This window comes from Eschrichtius robustus, chromosome X, assembly GCF_028021215.1.
Source record: "Eschrichtius robustus isolate mEscRob2 chromosome X, mEscRob2.pri, whole genome shotgun sequence".
NCBI lineage: Eukaryota > Metazoa > Chordata > Mammalia > Artiodactyla > Eschrichtiidae > Eschrichtius > Eschrichtius robustus.
Window position 1 is genome coordinate 43,880,086 of NC_090845.1, and position 18,429 is coordinate 43,898,514.

The 18,429-nt window shown below is 39.0% G+C and overlaps 1 protein-coding gene and 1 pseudogene across 4 annotated transcripts in view; one reads left to right on the forward strand and one right to left on the reverse strand.

Annotated features, from left to right (window-relative positions):
- JADE3 (jade family PHD finger 3) overlaps positions 1–18,429 on the forward strand; it is a 165,126-nt gene that overhangs the window by 30,413 nt on the left and 116,284 nt on the right. The window lies entirely within an intron of this gene.
- LOC137756564 (large ribosomal subunit protein eL15-like) lies at positions 3,382–3,996 on the reverse strand (annotated as a pseudogene).

The window sequence follows — 18,429 nt, forward strand, 5'->3', positions numbered from 1 at the left end:
GTATTATGTTTGTCTGGGTTTGGTGTCAGGGCTTCATAAAATGAGTTGGGAAAGATTCTATCCTCTCCTATTTTCTGGACGAGATCTTGCAGAATTGGTGTTATCTTTTCTTTTTTTTTATTTTTATTTTTTTACTTTATATTTAATAATTTATTCAATACTCATATCAATCCTATAAGTACAGTACTATTATTTTCCCCTTTTGAACCAATAATGAAACATTCTGAAGCACGGAAATGTTAACAGTTTCCCAAGAGCACAGAATTGGTAAGTGGCTGAGCAGAGATTAAAATTCAGGAAGTCTGACTGTAGTCCCTGTGCCATAACCCCTTGCCTATAAAATGGTGTTATCTTTTCTTTAAATGTTTGTTGGAATTTGCCAGTGAAACCATCTGAGCCTGGGCATTTCTTTTAAAAAAGATTTTTAGCTGTGAATTTAATTTCCTTAATAGATGGGTCATTATTCAGGTTACCTGTTTCATCTTCAATGAGTTTTAGTAGTTTGTGGTTTTCGAGCAGTCTGTCCATTTCATTTAAGTTGTCTAACTTATGTGTGTAGAGTTATTCATGGTAGTATCCCCTTATTATCTTTTTATGTCTGTGGGGTCTATAGTGATAATCTCCTCTTTCATTCCTCATATTGGTAATTTGCTCTTTTTTTTCCTTCTCAGTTTTGCTAGAGGTTTATCAATTTTATTGATCTTTTCAAAGGACCAGCTTTTGTTTTCATTTATTTTTCTCTGTTGTTTTTCTGTTTTCAGCTTCATTGATTTCTGCTTTATCTTATTTCCTTTTTCTGCTTGCTTTGGGTTTATTTTGCTCTTTTTCTAGGTTCCTAAGGGGGAAGCATAGATTACAGTTGACCCTTGAACAACAGGGGTATGAACTGTGCAGGACCACTTATATGTGGATTATTTTCAATAGTAAATACTACAGTACTACACTATCCACATGGTTGGTTGAATCCACAGATGTTAAACTGCCAATACAGAGGAACTGAGGTTATGGAGGAACCACGGATAGGGAGGGCTGACAATAAGTTAGATATGGATTTTTGACTGTGCAGAGGTTTGGCACCCCTGACCCCTGATTGTTCAAGGGTCACCTGTATTTATATGAGAGATTTTTTTCCCTAAAATATCATTTACTGCTATGAGTTTCCCTCTAAGCCCACAAATTGAGTTATGTTGTATTTTCATTTTTCTTTAATTAAAAATATTTTCTAATTTCCCTTAAAAGTTTATCTTTGATTAATGGGTTATTTAGATATATGATATCCAATAGCCAAGTGTTTGGAGCTTTTCCTCTTATCTCTCTGTTGTCGATTTCTATTTTATTTCCTTTATGGTCAAGGAACATATTCTATATGATTTCAGCTCTTTTATATTTGAGGTTTGTTTTGTGACCCAGGAGGTGATCTATCTTGTTGAAAGAATATATATTCTGCAATTGTTGGATAGAGTGTTCTGTACATATAAGCTAATTCCACTTGGTTGATAATAGTGTTCAGTTCTTACATATTCTTGCTGATTTTCTGTCTGCTAGTTCTATATATTAATTAGAGAGGAATGTTGAAGTCTCCAACTGTAATTGTGGATTTTTCTACTTCTAATTTTAGATCTGACAGTTTTTGCTTCACATATTTTGAAGCACTGTTGTTAGGTGTTTACACATTTAGGATTGTTAAGTCTTTGGGGTGAATTAAATAACCCTTTTAGCATTATGACATGTCTCTTTATATCCCACTTTATCCTTTCTTTTTAGTTTAATAGACATTTATTCTATTATTATGTATAGTTGAACAAGCTCTACACAAGAAATTATATGGTTTAAGATTTTTTTTTTTGAGTGGGAAGAAATTTGGGTCTCAAAACGTTTTGCGAGCCTGCTGCATGTTTTCTGGAAATCATTAAGTGGACCTTTCAAGACCCTTGAAGAAAATACGAGAAAAATTGGTTCAAGAAAACCAGCAATTAGATTTCAGAATTAACCTACCTGTTAAGATAGCAAACCAAGAATTGGAAAGGATTGGGGCAATTCCTCTTCCATATTTCCTATACACTCAAATCCACCCTGGGAAACAGAAGCCTAGTCTATGGGAAGACATGATGCAAGCAGAATGTGGTGGTATGCCCAGCCACAACTGGTGGCCTGGCAAGTTTGTGGAATGGTGAGGCTCTTGAGGGTAGTTTGAGCAGGGATGAGAAAAATAACTGTAGACAACACATAAAATTGAAAACCAATTGAACTTGTATTGACACCAACTACATGACTTTTCTCAGTATCCTTATGGGAATGGATAAAGTGGCTTGACCCAAAATAACACTGATTAGACTTAGCAGTGTCACTTTTAAATAAAACCAACCCTGCTTTCCCCTCTGTGGTGGCTTAGAGAGTTCATAATGGTCACAAACTAATATTACAGATAAAACATTTAAAATTTTGATCCAAGCTTTTTCTATCCTCCCACACTTGGAAGGTATCTGATGGACACCAATTTCCCAATCCTAGCATTACTAGCTTACAAACCTTAGGGCTAATTAACTCCCTTCTCATTTACCTAATGTTCAATTTCCATCAGTTTCAGTATACACCAGTGTAAATACCATGACTATTTTGCATGAAGTTCAGTGTTCTACAGATCCCAGTCCTGGGATTAAACCAGTAGCTCCCATCTTTTATGTGAACATCAGTGGTACCATGGAGGCCAAGGCAGTTTAATTTAGGTTAACCAGGATGTTTTCATTTGTAAGAAAACCCTCTTGCAACAGGTTTGTTCAATTCTCTTAAAAATGGTGACACTTCTTTACTTTTTGCCTTTCGGAAGCAGCTGTTACATAAATGGAATATTAGATTAAGTCTAAAAATGTGGGCCCTAGTCAACTTTCACTGTTTTTCTGCATATGATCATGATAAAGGATCAGGACTTCCTTCACATTTCCAAGGAAAATCCAATTTAAAAAGTTTGTCCTTGCCAAACTCCATAAAACAGCCACTTTAGAGTAAACCAGCAGAGCATTGCATTACCCCAGTAAAGCTGTAGGTTTCATCACATGCATCAACAAATCTACATGGCTAGTTTCTGCACTCCTCTTTTCCAGAATTTATTTTACACCTATTGTACCAAACAGCATTTTAAACACGGACATATCAACTCCCTAATAAAGCAAAAACAAAGGCATTTCCCTTATTAGAAACAAGATACACCATCACTTAAAGTCTTCACACATTATTGCACTTTAATTTTCATAATTTGACAATGCATTCAATGAAATAATCTGGAGACAACTAGTTTTAACAGACAAATTAAAAAACACCTTTAAGCGGACATGAATGTCCTAAATTGTTTATTAGGTAAGAATTTTACAAGCATTGTTTATATTAGCGGTAATGGTGGAGCTGGAGAGTATTGCGCCTTCTCCAAGCTGCACGGCGAGACCCACCAATAGTGTGGTGGGACTTGTGGCCCTTTCCAAGGCCGCGGCTCTTTCTGCCTGCAGATGTCAGCCCCCACATCTCCCTGTGCTTGTGGACTGGTTTGGTGATCCACTGGGTGACAGGGTTTCTTCTGATAGCATTATGAAATGGATCAATGATGATAACCTCAAAAAATTTGTAAGTAGAATCTTCACCAACCCAGTAAGAATTCAGGACCCTTAGGGCCCCACAGTGACGTCCAGTTCACTTCTTGGCAACAGAATGAAGGCTTCGAGCAAACTTGAGCTGGTTGACACCATGATGGAGAGGCTTGCTGTAGGTGGCACCCTTAGGAACTGGGCATTTGCGGGCACCACAGCACACACGAATCCGATATATGACATAACCTTGCTTGGCCTTGTAGCCCAGCCTGTGTACCTTGTCAGGCTGGGTGGGGCAAGGGGCCCTCTGCAGTGCAGAGAGCTGGCGGTTCTGCCAGCAGTGCACCCTGAGCAGAAAGCAAATTATGTGGGACTGCTTCTTCCTCCATAGCTCCTGGATGTACTAGCAAGTGCCCATCTCGTCTCACCTGATGGCTGCCGCCAGATTGAAAGGCCCACTTTATCCTTGTAATTTTCTTTGCTCTGAATTCTTTCTTTTGATCAGCATTTGCATCGTATCTTTTTTCATCTTTTACTTTTCATCTACCTATATCATTATATTTTAAATGATTTTCTTATAGCCTTTGTGGTGGGATCATGTTTTTTAAATCTGTTCTGACAGTCTCTGTCTTTTAATTGTATGTTTAGACCATTCCACTTAATGTAGTTATTGATATGCTTGGTTTAAACCTACCATTTTATTATTTCTTTTCTTTGTGTTATACCTCTGTTATTATTTCCTCTCTTTTCCACTTTCCTGCCTTTTGGGTTATTTGAACATTTTTTAGTGCTCCATTTTAATTAATCTACTGTGATTTTTGAGTTTATCTCTTTGCATATCTTTTTTGGTTACTCTAGGGATTATAATATGCATATTTAGCCTTGCACAGTCTACTTAGAATCAATACTTTACCACTTCAAGAGTAATGCAGAAACCTTACACCCTGTAGGTCCCTTTACCCTCTCCCCTTTATGTTATAGTTGTCTTATATATTACATCTACACATACTGAAAATCCCTTCACACATTCTTATTGTTTTTGCTATCAGCTGCCAAACATATTTTAAGTAATTCAAGAGAAGAACAGTCTGTTATATCTACCCAAATTTTACAATTTATATTGCTGTTCCTTCATTCCTAATGTGCTAAATTTCTTTCTGCTATAATTTCCCAACTGGCTGAAGAACTTCCTCTAGCAGTTCTTTTAGAGCAGATTGCTGGCTATAAATTGTCATTCCTGAAAGATATTTTTGCTGGATATAGAATTATGTGTTGACAGTTCTTTTTTCCCCACACTTCAAACATGTTGTGCCATTTCCTTATGACCTCCATGGTTTCTGATAAAAGAAATCCACTGTAATTCGAATTGCTATACCCCTATAAGGTAATGTATTTTTCCTCTGACTGCTTTCAAGATTTTTTTCTTTGTATTATGTTCAGCAGTTTGATTTGGATATGTCTGGAAACGGGTTTTTTTGGGTTTATTCTGTTTGGGGTTTTTCACTGCTCAGGCTATTCAAAGTCTCATAAGTAGGCTCTGGATCCAGAAGAGATTGGAATAATAATGACAAAAAACTTCTTTTGCAAGTATCTTTGCTTTGTAGGGACCTGCACACAGTAGAAATAGAAATATTTTCTGTATATCCCAGACAGAATTTTTTTTTATAAACATCTTTATTGGAGTATAATTGCTTTACAATGGTGTGTTAGTTTCTGCTTTATAACAAAGTGAATCAGTTATACATATACATATGTTCCCATATCTCTTCCCTCTTGCATCTCCCTCCCTCCCACCCTCCCTATCCCACCCCTCTAGGTGGTCACAAAGTACCGAGCTGATCTCCCTGTGCTATGTGGCTGCTTCCCACTAGCTATCTGTTTTACATTTGGTAGTGTATATATGTCTATGCACTCTCTCACCCTGTCACATCTTACCCCTCCCCCTCCGCATATCCTCAAGTCCATTCTCTAGTAGGTCTGTGTCTTTATTCCTGTCTTGCCACTAGGTACTTCATGACCTTTATTTTCCCTTAGATTCCATATATATGTGTTAGCATATGGTATTTGTTTTTCTCTTTCTGACTTACTTCACTCTGTATGACAGACTCTAACTCCATCCACCTCACTACAAATACCTCCATTTCATTTCTTTTTATGGCTGATAATATTCCATTGTATATATGTGCCACATCTTCTTTATCCATTCATCCGATGATGGACACTTAGGTTGCTTCCATGTCCTGGCTATTGTAAATAGAGCTGCAATGAACATTTTGGTACATGACTCTTTTTGAATTATGGTTTTCTCAGGGTATATGCCTAGTAGTGGGATTGCTGGGTCGTATGGTAGTTCTATTTTTAGTTTTTTAAGGAACCTCCATACTGTTCTCCCTAGTGGCTGTATCCATTTACATTCCCACCAACAGTGCAAGAGGGTTCCCTTTTCTCCACACCCTCTCCAGCATTTATTGTTTCTAGATTTTTTGATGATGGCCATTCTGACCGGTGTGAGATGATATCTCATTGTAGTTTTGATTTGCATTTCTCTAATGATTAATGATGTTGGGGTGAAAAACTGAAACCATTTCCACTAAGATCCACTAGATTTCCACTAAGAATGGTTCAGCATTCCTTCATGTGTCTGTTGGCAATCTGTATATCTTCTTTGGAGAAATGTCTATTTAGGTCTTCTGACCATTTTTGGATTGGGTTGTTTGTTTTTTTGTTATTGAGCTGCATGAGCTGCTTGTAAATCTTGGAGATTAATCCTTTGTCAGTTGCTTCATTTGCAAATATTTTCTCCCATTCTGAGGGTTGTCTTTTGGTCTTGTTTATGGTTTCCTTTGCTGTGCAAAAGCTTTTAAGTTTCATTAGGTCCCATTTGTTTATTTGTGTTTTTATTTCCATTTCTCTAGGAGCTGGGTCAGAAAGGATCTTGCTGTGATTTGTGTCATAGAGTGTTCTGCCTATGTTTTCCTCTAAGAGTTTGATAGTGTCTGGCCTTACACTTAGGTCTTTAATCCATTTTGAGTTTATTTTTGTGTGTGGTGTCAGGGAGTGTTCTAATTTCATACTTTTACATGTACCTGTCCAATTTTCCCAGCACCACTTATTGAAGAGGCTGTCTTTTCTCCACTGTATATGCTTGCCTCCTTTATCAAAGATAAGGTGACCATATGTGCATGGGTTTATCTCTGGGCTTTCTATCCTGTTCCATTGATCTATATTTCTGTTTTTGTGCCAGTACCAAACTGTCTTGATTACTGTAGCTTTGTAATATAGTCTGAAGTCAGGGAGCCTGATTCCTCCAGCTCCATTTTTCATTCCCAAGATTGCTTTGGCTGTTCGGGGTCTTTTGTGTTTCCATACGAATTGTGAAATTTCTTGTTCTAGTTCTGTGAAAAATGACAGTGGTAATTTCATAGAGATTGCATTGAATCTGTAGATTGCTTTGGGTAGTACAGAATTTTCACAATGTTGATTCTTCCAATCCAAGAACATGGTATATCTCTCCATCTTTTTGTATCATCTTTAATTTCTTTCATCAGTGTCTTATAATTTTCTGCATACAGGTCTTTTGTCTCCTTAGGTAGGTTTATTCCTAGATATTTTATTCTTTTTGTTGCAATGGTAAACGGGAGTGTTTTCTTAATTTCACTTTCAGATTTTTCATCATTAGTGTATAGGAATGCAAGAGATTTCTGTGCATTAATTTTGTATCCTGCTACTTTACCAAATTCATTGATTAGCTCTAGTAGTTTTCTGGTAGCATCTTTAGGATTCTCTATGTATAGTATCATGTCATCTGCAAACAGTGGCAGCTTTACTTCTTCTTTTCCGATTTGGATTCCTTTTATTTCTTTTTCTTCTCTGATTGCTGTGGCTAACACTTCCAAAACTATGTTGAATAATAGTGGTGAGAGTGGGCAACCTTGTCTTGTTCCTGATCTTAGTGGAAATGGTTTCAGTTTTTCACCATTGAGGACAATGTTGGCTGTGGGTTTGTCATATATGGCCTTTATTATGTTGAGGAAAGTTCCCTCTATGCCTACTTTCTGCAGGGCTTTTATCATAAATGGATGTTGAATTTTGTCGAAAGCTTTCTCTGCATCTATTGAGATGATCATATGGTTTTTCTCCTTCAATTTGTTAATATGATGTATCATGTTGATTGATTTGCGTACATTGAAGAATCCTTGCATTCCTGGGATAAACCCCACTTGATCATGCTGTATGATCCCTTTAATGTGCTGTTGGATTCTGTTTGCTAGTACTTTGTTGAGGATTTTTGCATCTCTGTTCATCAGTGATATTGGTCTTTAGTTTTCTTTCTTTGTGACATCTTTGTCTGGTTTTGGTATCAGGGTGATGGTGGCCTCGTAGAATGAGTTTGGGAGTGTTCCTCCCTCTGCTATATTTTGGAAGAGTTTGAGAAGGATAGGTGTTAGCTCTTCTCTAAATGTTTGATAGAATTCGCCTGTGAAGCCATCTGGTCCTGGCTTTTGTTTGTTGGAAGATTTTTAATCAGAGTTTCAATTTCAGTGCTTGTGATTGGTCTGTTCATATTTTCTATTTCTTCCTGGTTCAGTCTCGGCAGGTTGTGCATTTCTAAGAATCTGTCCATTTCTTCCAGGTTGTCCATTTTATTGGCATAGAGTTGCTTGTAGTAATCTCTCATGATCGTTTGTATTTCTGCAGTGTCAGTGGTTACTTCTCCTTTTTCATTTCTAATTCTATTGATTTGAGTCTTCTCCCTTTTTCTCTTGATGAGTCTGGCTAATGGTTTATCAATTTTGTTTATCTTCTCAAAGAACCAGCTTTTAGTTTTATTGATCTTTGCCATTGTCTCCTTCATTTCTTTTTCATTTATTTCTGATCTGATCTTTATGATTCCTTTCCTTCTGCTAGCTTTGGGGTTTTTTTGTTCTTCTTTCTGTAATTGCTTCAGGTGCAAGGTTAGGTTGTTTATTAGAGATGTTTCCTGTTTTTTGAGGTAGGCTTGTATTGCTATAAACTTCCCTCTTAGAACTGCTTTTGCTGCATCCCATAGGTTTTGGGTCGTCGTGTCTCCATTGTCATTTGTTTCTAGGTAGTTTTTGATTTCCCCTTTGATTTCTTCAGTGATCACTTCGTTATTAAGTAGTGTATTGTGTAGCCTCCATGTGTTTGTATTTTTTACAGATCTTTTCCTGTAATTGATATCTAGTCTCATAGCGTTGTGGTCGGAAAAGATACTTGATACGATTTCAATTTTCTTAAATTTACCAAGGCTTGATTTGTGACCCAAGATATGATCTATCCTGGAGAATGTTCCATGAGCACTTGAGAAAAATGTGTATTCTGTTGTTTTGGGGTGGAATGTCCTCTAAATATCAATTAAGTCCATCTTGTTTAATGTATCATTTAAAGCTTGTGTTTCCTTATTTATTTTCATTTTGGATGATCTGTCCATTGGTGAAGGTGGGGTGTTAAAGTCCCCTACTATGATTGTGTTGCTGTCGATTTCCCCTTTTATGGCTGTTAGTATTTGCCTTATGTATTGAGGTGCTCCTGTGTTGGGTGCATAAATATTTACAATTGTTATACCTTCCTCTTGGATCGATCCCTTGATCATTATATAGTGTCCTTCTTTGTCTCTTGTAATAGTCTTTATTTTAAAGTCTATTTTGTCTGATATGAGAATTGCTACTCCAGCTTTCTTTTGATTTCCATTTGCATGGAATATCTTTTTCCATCCCCTCACTTTCAGTCTGTATGTGTCTCTAGGTCTGAAGTGGGTCTCTTGTAGACAGCATATATATGGGTCTTGTTTTTGTATCCATTCAGCCAGTCTGTGTCTTTTGGTGGGAGCATTTAATCCATTTACATTTAAGGTAATTATCGATATGTATGTTCCTATTCCCATTTTCTTAAATGTTTTGGGTTTGTTATTGTAGTTGTTTTCCTTCTCTTGTGTTTCTTGCCTAGAGAAGTTCCTTTAGCATTTGTTGTAAAGCTGGTTTGGTGGTGCTGAACTCTCTCAGCTTTTGCTTGTCTGTAAAGGTTTTAATTTCTCCATCAAATCTGAATGAGATCCTTGCTGGGTAGAGTAATCTTGGTTGTAGGTTTTTCTCCTTCATCACTTTAAGTATATCCTGCCACTCCCTTTTGGCTTGCAGAGTTTCTGCTGAAAGATCAGCTGTTAACCTTATGGGGATTCCCTTGTGTGTTATTTGTTGTTTTTCCCTTGCTGCTTTTAATATGTTTTCTTTATATTTAATTTTTGATAGTTTGATGAATATGTGTCTTGGCGTGTTTCTCCTTGGATTTATCCTGTATGGGACTCTCTGTGCTTCCAGGACTTGATTAACTATTTCCTTTCCCATATTAGGGAAGTTTTCAACTATAATCTCTTCAAATATTTTCTCAGTCCCTTTCTTTTTCTCTTCTTCTTCTGGGACCCCTATAATTCGAATGTTGGTGCGTTTAATGTTGTCCCAGAAGTCTCTGAGACTGTCCTCAGTTCTTTTCATTCTTTTTTCTTTATTCTGCTCTGCAGTAGTTATTTCCACCATTTTATCTTCCAGGTCGCTTATCCGTTCTTCTGCCTCAGTTATTCTGCTATTGATCCCATCTAGAGTATTTTTAATTTCATTTATTGTGTTTTTCATCGTTGCTTGGTTTCTCTTTAGTTCTTCTACGTCCTTGTTAAATGTTTCTTGCATTTTGTCTATTCTATTTCCAAGATTTTGGATCATCCTTACTATCATTATTGTGAATTCTTTTTCAGGTAGACTACCTATATCCTCTTGATTTGTTAGGTCTGGTGTGTTTTGACCCTGCTCCTTCACCTGCTGTGTGTTTTTCTGTCTTCTCATTTTGCTTATCTTACTGTGTTTGGGGTCTCCTTTTCACAGGCTGCAGGTTCGTAGTTCCTGTTGTTTTTGGTATCTGTCCCCAGTGGCTAAGGTTGGTTCAGTGGGTTGTGTAGGCTTCCTGGTGGAGGGGACTTGTGCCTGTGTTCTGGTGGATGAGGCTGGATCTTGTCTTTCTGGTGGGCACGTCCACGTCTGGTGGTGTGTTTTGGGGTGTCTGTGGCCTTATTATGATTTTAGGCAGCCTGTCTGCTAATGGGTGGGGCTGTGTTCCTGTCTTGCTAGTTGTTTGGCATAGGGTGTCCAGCACTGTAGCTTGCTGGTCGTTGAGTGAAGCTGGGTCTTGATGTTGAGATGGAGATCTCTGAGAGATTTTCACCATTTGGTATTATGTGGAGCTGGGAGGTCTCTTGTGGACCAGTGTCCTGAAGTTGGCTCTCCCACCTCAGAGGCACAGCCCTGATGCCTGGCTGGAGCACCAAGAGCCTTTCATCCACACGATGTCTTGCCAGGTGTTCAAGTTGCCCTGGGCCTGCGGAGCCAAGTGAAGAGCCGCAGTTCAAGCTTTGAAAAGGCAGCGTTGTCAGGGCATTGGGTATCAGGTCCTGGTTAGAGGCAACTCCCACGACATCTCAGACAGCTCACTGGCACAAGGTGGCCATCCCTGGTTTCACATCAACATGATCTCAGACAGAAACCTCCTTGTTTTTCCATTTTGTCTTTAAGTTACTTGCTGGAACAACCGGCCGGTGGTCCCCAGGACTGTCGTGGCTTCGGCCGCCGGGGCCCCTCCAGAGCCAGCAGCCTTAGTGAGGCCGCCCTCCCCTCGGGCTCCAGGGCACTTCAGTGACGGCGGAGGGAAGAGACCCCGAGCCGGGGAATCCAGCTCTGCGGAAACGCGGGCTCCGTTCTGGGCGAGGAGGTGGGGCCGCCTCCCAGACAGAATTTAACATCAGTAAATTATAGTTGTAACTCCTGCTCCCTTTCAGTGATGTGGAAGATTGTTGCAAATGGACTAGAATGGAGAGAATTGAGCTCCAGAGAGAATGAGTGAGTTTTGTAGTTTTACACACCTAGTAAGTTGCAGGTCTATAAGTTAGTGTTCAAGTTCTGTTTACACTGCTATAATATGTTCCTATGCACTTATAGAATTTGTCCCTCCTCCTAAACTGAAACTTCAGCATAAGTTTATGATGAGATGCTCGTTTGAAATGTCTACTTTTTTTAAAAATCAGGGAAAGTCTGAAATTTTAAATTCCTTCAGGGAGGCATCAAGTCTTGGTTCGAGCAGGGATTGGTACACTATAGCCTGCCCGCTAAATCTGTCCCACTACCTGTTTTCGTGCAGCCTATAAACTAGAAATGGATTTTTCTGTTTTTAAATGGTTGGAAAAATCAAAAGAAGAATAATATTTGATGACATGTGAAAATTGTATGAAATTAAAATTTCAGTGTCTGTAAGTGAAGTTTTTTAAATATTTATTTACTTATTTATTTATTTGGCTGCGTCGGGTCTTAGTTGAGGCACGTGGGATCTTTCATTGCGGCACACGGGCTCTTCATTGAGGCACGCGGGCTCTTCATTGCAGCGCACGGGCTCTGGACCACACGGGCTCAGCTGCTGTGGCACGGGGGCTTAGTTGCCCCACAGCATGTGGGATCTTAGTTCTGTGGCCAGGGATCAAACCCTAGTCCCTTGCATTGGAAGGCAGATTCTTAACCACTGGACCATCAGGGAAGTCCCTATAAGTGAAGTTTTATTGGAACACAGCCATGTCCATTTATTTACATAAATAAATGTCAGTGGTTTCTCTTATGCTGTAATGGCAGAGTTGAGTAGTTAAGACAGAGGCTGAATGGCCTGCAAAGCAAAAACTATATACTGTCTAGCCCTTTACAGAAAACGTTTGCTAACTCCTTGTTTAGAATAATGTCCAGTGAATTGAGTTAGGATGTCACTGATCTGAACTGTGTGAAAAGGGTAGCTAGAATTCAAACTTTGCTCTTTGAATAAGTGTCTTAGGTGTAAGAAAAGTAGAAGATAAGAATTATTAACTGATTACAGTACTAGTCTATTGACATGTATTAAATGTTTTCAGTTCTGCAGCAATATTCTGTTCTTTTAAAATTAGCCCTTCAGGAAATCCTGCTATTTGCAACAACATGGACAAACTGGGAGGCCATTATGCTCAGTGAAATAAGCCAGACAGAGAAAGACAAATACTGCATGGTATCACTTATATGTGGAATCAAAAAAAAAAAAAAGGTCAAACTCATAGAAACAGGGAGTAGAATGGTGGTTGCTAGGGGCGAAGAGGCGGGAGAAATGGGGAGAGGTTGGTAAAAGGGTACAAACTTTAAGTTATAAGATGAATAAGTTCTGGGGATGTAATGTACAGCATGGTCACTATAATTATCAATACTGTATTTTATACTTGAAAGTTGCTAAGAGAGTAGATCTTAAATGTTCTCACCACAAAAAGGAAAAAAGGTAACTCTGTGAAGTGATGGATGTGTAAACTTGGTGGGAATCCTTTCACAATATATAGGTATATCAAATCAAATCATCACATTGTACACTTTAAATATATTATAATTTTATTTGTTCATTATACCTCAATAAAGCTGAGGGGAAAATTAAATAAATAAAGGGCAAAACATAAAATAAAATTAGTCTTTCAGATCGGGAGAAATTGATTAGAAGAAAAGCCAGAACTGTTTCTACCTGGTTGAAGAAGATTGTCAGTTGGAGGCACTTGAGGCCCAAGTGTGAGGGGCTTAGGGAGGTTTTCTTGGCTGGACAAGATAAAGGTCATTATTTAAACTTTGTTTTCCTGCTTCTCTGTTGGGCTTTTTACAGGTCTAATTACCTAGTTGACTTTCTGTAGGCTTCTTTTGTGAGTCTTTTCCTCTATGACTAGTGAGAGGAAATGGCTGATCACTTTTAAATGAAGAGGAAAGCCCAACTCATACCAGGAACCATTGCCCCTCACCCCTACCACTATAGGTGGACCTTTCCTCTGGGCTTATTGACCTACCTTTCCAGCTGGCATCAGAAGTCCATTGAGATGTCCGCGGCCTGTTTCTCCTAACCTCTTCCCTCCATCTCAAGGACCAAATGAGCCACATCTGTACTATGCATGAATTTAAGGATTTTTTTTAGGCCCAAGTTAACTTCTGTTACACATTGAAATTTAAGCTTCTCAAGTGGGTTGCCTATCATAGAGTTCCTGGCAACAACAAATCTTAAATGCACAATACACATTAATTTTTAGGGTAAAAATATTATTATCTTGATTTGTAAACTTACCTTTTAGGTGACAGGAAAACAAATCTCTCTTTGTGCTATGCCTGCATATGTATTTTCTATACATATGTGTTCTATAATTATATATTCTCTCTTGGATCTATTACTACCATGAAATATAGCTGTTCTGAATGTACTGGGCCACACCATTCTGGCGGTGAAAGCAGGGTCTGGGTAACAGTCCCTCAGACTTTTGCCAGCTCTATTATAGTTCTCCAGCTTCCAGGGAAGTCTTCAAACGTACCCAGTTTTCCCTGGAGGTACCTGCTGTGTTTTCCTGAATAGGTATCCTAGAGCTCCAAGTGTCGTCTCCCTCCTCTCCTCTTTGCTCTTAGCACCTTCGGTGACCTCTGGGGCAGGGTCCTTGCTGGGCTGCTAGTGCTTTCAGCCCCTGGAGGCTGCTCTCCTGTGTTTGCACAGCCCCCAGTGCTGCAAATACCACTGACATGCCTGACTCTGTCCATGTGGGTGACTCACTCGTACACTTCCCAGTTAAGGGTACTGGTGTCTGTGCTATGGCCCTTGACTCTCTCATCCTCCTGCTGCAGCTGGATCTTCTGGGGCTGTGGGGGCTGCATGTCAGCTTGTTTAGGTTTCTGTGGAAAGCCCATCTCTCACTGGATTCTGAACCAAGTCCTTGAAAGCTGAGCTTTTAGATTAACCTGAGTAACACACTTCACACCATTTTCTGAATCATTCCTCTCTCATACCTTGGGGTATTGCCACTAGATCAGTTGATGAGCTACCATCTTCTCTTGGGACTCCCTTCTTTACTAGGGAATTCCTTGGTCCCTCAAGAACCTAGATTCCTGGTAAGATAGGCTGCTCCTAGGTACACCTGACAGGTGAGAATCCAACTGGTGTGTTAATCACCTTCTGCTCAAGTTAGGCCCCTCTGTGAGTTTATGTGTATGTATTGATAATATATGCCCTATGGTGCATATCCTTGAGGAGATTTTAAAGCTGTGCAGCTGCTATAGGAAGCCCAGAGCTTAATTTCTGCCTGTACCTAAACTCTTGCATTCATCTGAGATGTTAGCATTAGTTTGGTCTTCTCACTGCCCAAACATTCTGCCGTGTACCACCTTGTGCCCACTTCAGGCCTAAGTGGTTGACCTAACTATGCAATGTTGCTATTTCATAGAAGTTGACTCTCATTCTTCCCAAACCTTCATCTACTTTTGTATCCTATTCCAAGGATTGTTATCCTCCTTCTTCTAGTTTCTTGAGGCAGGAGCTTTGATTACTGGCTTGAGACTCTTCTTTCCTAATGTAAGTATTTAGTACTGTAAATTTCCCTCCCAGCACTGCTTTAAGCTGTGCCCCACACATTTTGATATGTTGTATGTATTTTCATTTTCATTCAGTTCAGTGTACTTTAAAATTTTCCCTTGAGATTTCCTCTTTGGCCCATGGCTTATTTAGAAGTATGTTATTTAGTTTCCAAGTGTTTATAGAGATTTTCCTGTTGTCTTTCTGCTACTGATTTCTGCTTTGATTCCATTGTGGTCAGAGAATGCACTCCATATGACTTCAGTCCTACTAAATTTGTTTAAGCTTGTTTCATGGCCCAAGATATGGTCTGTCTTGGTATATTTTCTGTGGGTGCTTGAAAAAAATGTAATCTGCTGTTGTTGGATGCAGTGTTCTACAGGTGTCAGTTAAATCGTATTGGTTGATTATGTTTGTTGAGTTCTTCTATCAATATGTCCTTGCTGATTTTCTGTCTACTGGTTCTATCAATTGTTGAGAGAAGAATGTTGAAATCTCCAACTATGACTGTGGATTTATCTATTTCTCCTTTCAAATCAGTTAGTTTTTGTTTCACATATTTTGCAGCTCCGTTGTTTTAGTGCATACACATTTAGGATTGCTATGTCTTGGTAGATTGACCCTTCTATCATTATTTAATGTTCTTCTCCATCTGGTGATTATCTTTTTATTGATATTAATATAGCCACCCTGCTTTCTTTTGAGTAATATTTATATTTTATATCCTTCTCCATTTTTTTCCACTTTCAACCTACTTATATCGTTATATTTGAAGTGGGTTGTGGCAGACAACATATAGATGGATCATGTTTTTTAACCCACTCTGCCAGTCTCTCTGTGTCTTTTAATTGGTTTATTTAGACCATTTATATTTGCTGGTCATTCAGAGAGCAATAAAATGTCTATCCATAGAATATGTTTTCTAGATTCATGTCTGGCTTCTTCATGAGTGACTCTTTAAATACATGATATAATGAAAAGCTCACTAGGTGAAGAGCCAGATGTCTTGGGGCATAGGCCTTCCTTTGCCATACAGCAGTTCTGTGACCTTGGACAAATGATACTACACAGTTCCATCTAAAAATGCTCACTGAGTTTCTGTTGAGCACCAAGTACTGGATTACGTACTAGAAACACAAAGATAAGACATGACACACTCTTTGCCTTCCCAGAATTTAAAGTCTACTGGGAGACATGTACAAATGATCAGATAGTTACAGGGGATGAATATTATGGTAGAGGTTAGTATGGGCATTTTACCCAGCTTGGTAGTGCGAGGGGAGATTAGGTAAGGCTTCCAAGAGAGGTGATGACTGTGCTGAATTTTAAATGACCAGTAGAGATTGACAAGGTAAAAGGGAGCAGAGGAAGAAAATTTAGAACATTTCTGAGTTTTTGTTTCCTTGTGTTCAAGGAGAGATTGGCAGTCCAATCAAGAAAAAATTCAGCCTCTCACCCCCAGAACACATATTTAATATTGTGTAATCTAGATGTCCTCAGGCCTTGGTATCCTATGGCTCTATTTATACCCAAATTGTATGGTTCTTGGTTCTCTTGGTTCCTGCTGGACTTTCAGGCTCCAGCAAAGTGTTCGTGCTTAGGTCTATAAGTCATCATGGGGTATCTCACATGTCTTCATAAATCAATATCAATTAAAGTCACTCTTCTCCTGTGCAAAGTATTTATACAGTAGATGCTTAGGGTAGGTGGTAGGGAAAGGGGCAAATCATAGGCTTCAAAGGACTATTAAATTTATACTTTATTTGTCACATTTCTAATTCCTGTATTCACCCTAATGGTGTCTTCGTATATAAGTAAATTTTGTAGTATTTGTCTTCCTCTTCCTAAACCAGGTTCATATTTATTAATAAGGATTAAGTAGAATTTTCTAAAATAAATTTATTTATTTATTTATTTTTGGCTGTGTTGGGTCTTCGTGGCTGTGCGCGGGCTTTCTCTAGTTACAATGAGTGGGAGCTACTCTTTGTTGCAGTGCGCAGGCTTCTCATTGCAGTGGCTTCTCTTGTTGTGGAGCACGGGCTCTAGGCACGCGGGCTTCAGTAGTTGTGGCACACGGGCTCAGTAGTTGTAGCTCGTGGGCTCTAGAGCGCAGGCTCTGTAGTTGTGGCGCGTGGGCTTAGTTGCTCCGCGGCATGTGGGATTTTCCCGGACCCGGAATCAAACCCGTGTCCCCTGCATTGGCAGGCGGATTCTTAACCACTGCACCACCAGGGAAGTCCCTAAATAAAATTTTTTTGAAGTTCTTTAACCAGCTTAATCATTCTTACTCCCTTTTTGAGAATCCCTTTTCCATTGTCTATAGTTTTTCTGATAATTGGATGAATACATAGTGGTACAGAATACAGGAGCTACTGGGTAACCTCCTCATGGTGTTCACCAGTGGCCATGCCTTTTACAAGAGTATCTGGCTTGGGAAAACATGGAGAATAATAAAGAGTTGGAAAGCAAGACTTTAGAGTAGCAGGTAAAGGATTATGATTATTGACTCTGCAAAAGAAAAGATTTGAGGGTACTCCTTCAGTACTTGGGACATTTTAAACAAAATTTGGTAGCATCCAGTTATGAGTACTAAAAATAATATAAGAACTTTATTGCTATGATGGGTTTAGGAAAAGAAGGAAGTATTTCTAACAACTGTTGAGATGGTTTCCAGGGGGATATAGTAGAATTTCCTAGTTGGGCCTGAGAGAAAAATTTCATAATCTCCCTTTTAGGGGTTCGGGTAAATGTAGAGGACTTGAGAGGCAGTGGGCAGGATTGGGAAGGGGGCATTCTTACATCATCACCCAGCCTTCCCTTGGAAGTAGCATGAACTAATGGGAAGGTACGGTTTGGGGAATCAGTCTATGGGTTAAAATCTCAGCTCCCTAATCCCTCACTGAGGCTCTTTTGTATAAATGGATAATATCATGTGATAGGTATGATTACATTAATTAAAGTATGTGAAGCATCTACCACAGCAAAGGGTATACCCTCATGAGTATAGTCCCCCATGCCTTTCTTTATAGTCTGTCCCTAGCTGGGCTCCCCAAACTCACCATTCATCAGTCTCTTATACCACTCTGTAGTCTACAGAGTGAATAGTCTAGTCTATTCAGAATTACTTAATTTTTGTCTGTTAGCTTGTTCATTTTATTTTGTTTTAAGCATGTTGTGCCTTTCCATGCTATCATGTGTATTATGCCCTTCACCTTGGAGAATTCACCTTTGTCCAGGGCTGGCCTTCCACTTGGTGGACTCCGAACCCCAATAAGGATGGACCCCTACTTAGGGATTGACTTAAGGTCACCTAGCTCTTGAGATCTGACCTGTATAAACCAAGATGGCAATTTATTGATATATAGTGGAAATTCAACTGATTACATTTTCATATGTAGTCACCTCACCAGATTGCAAG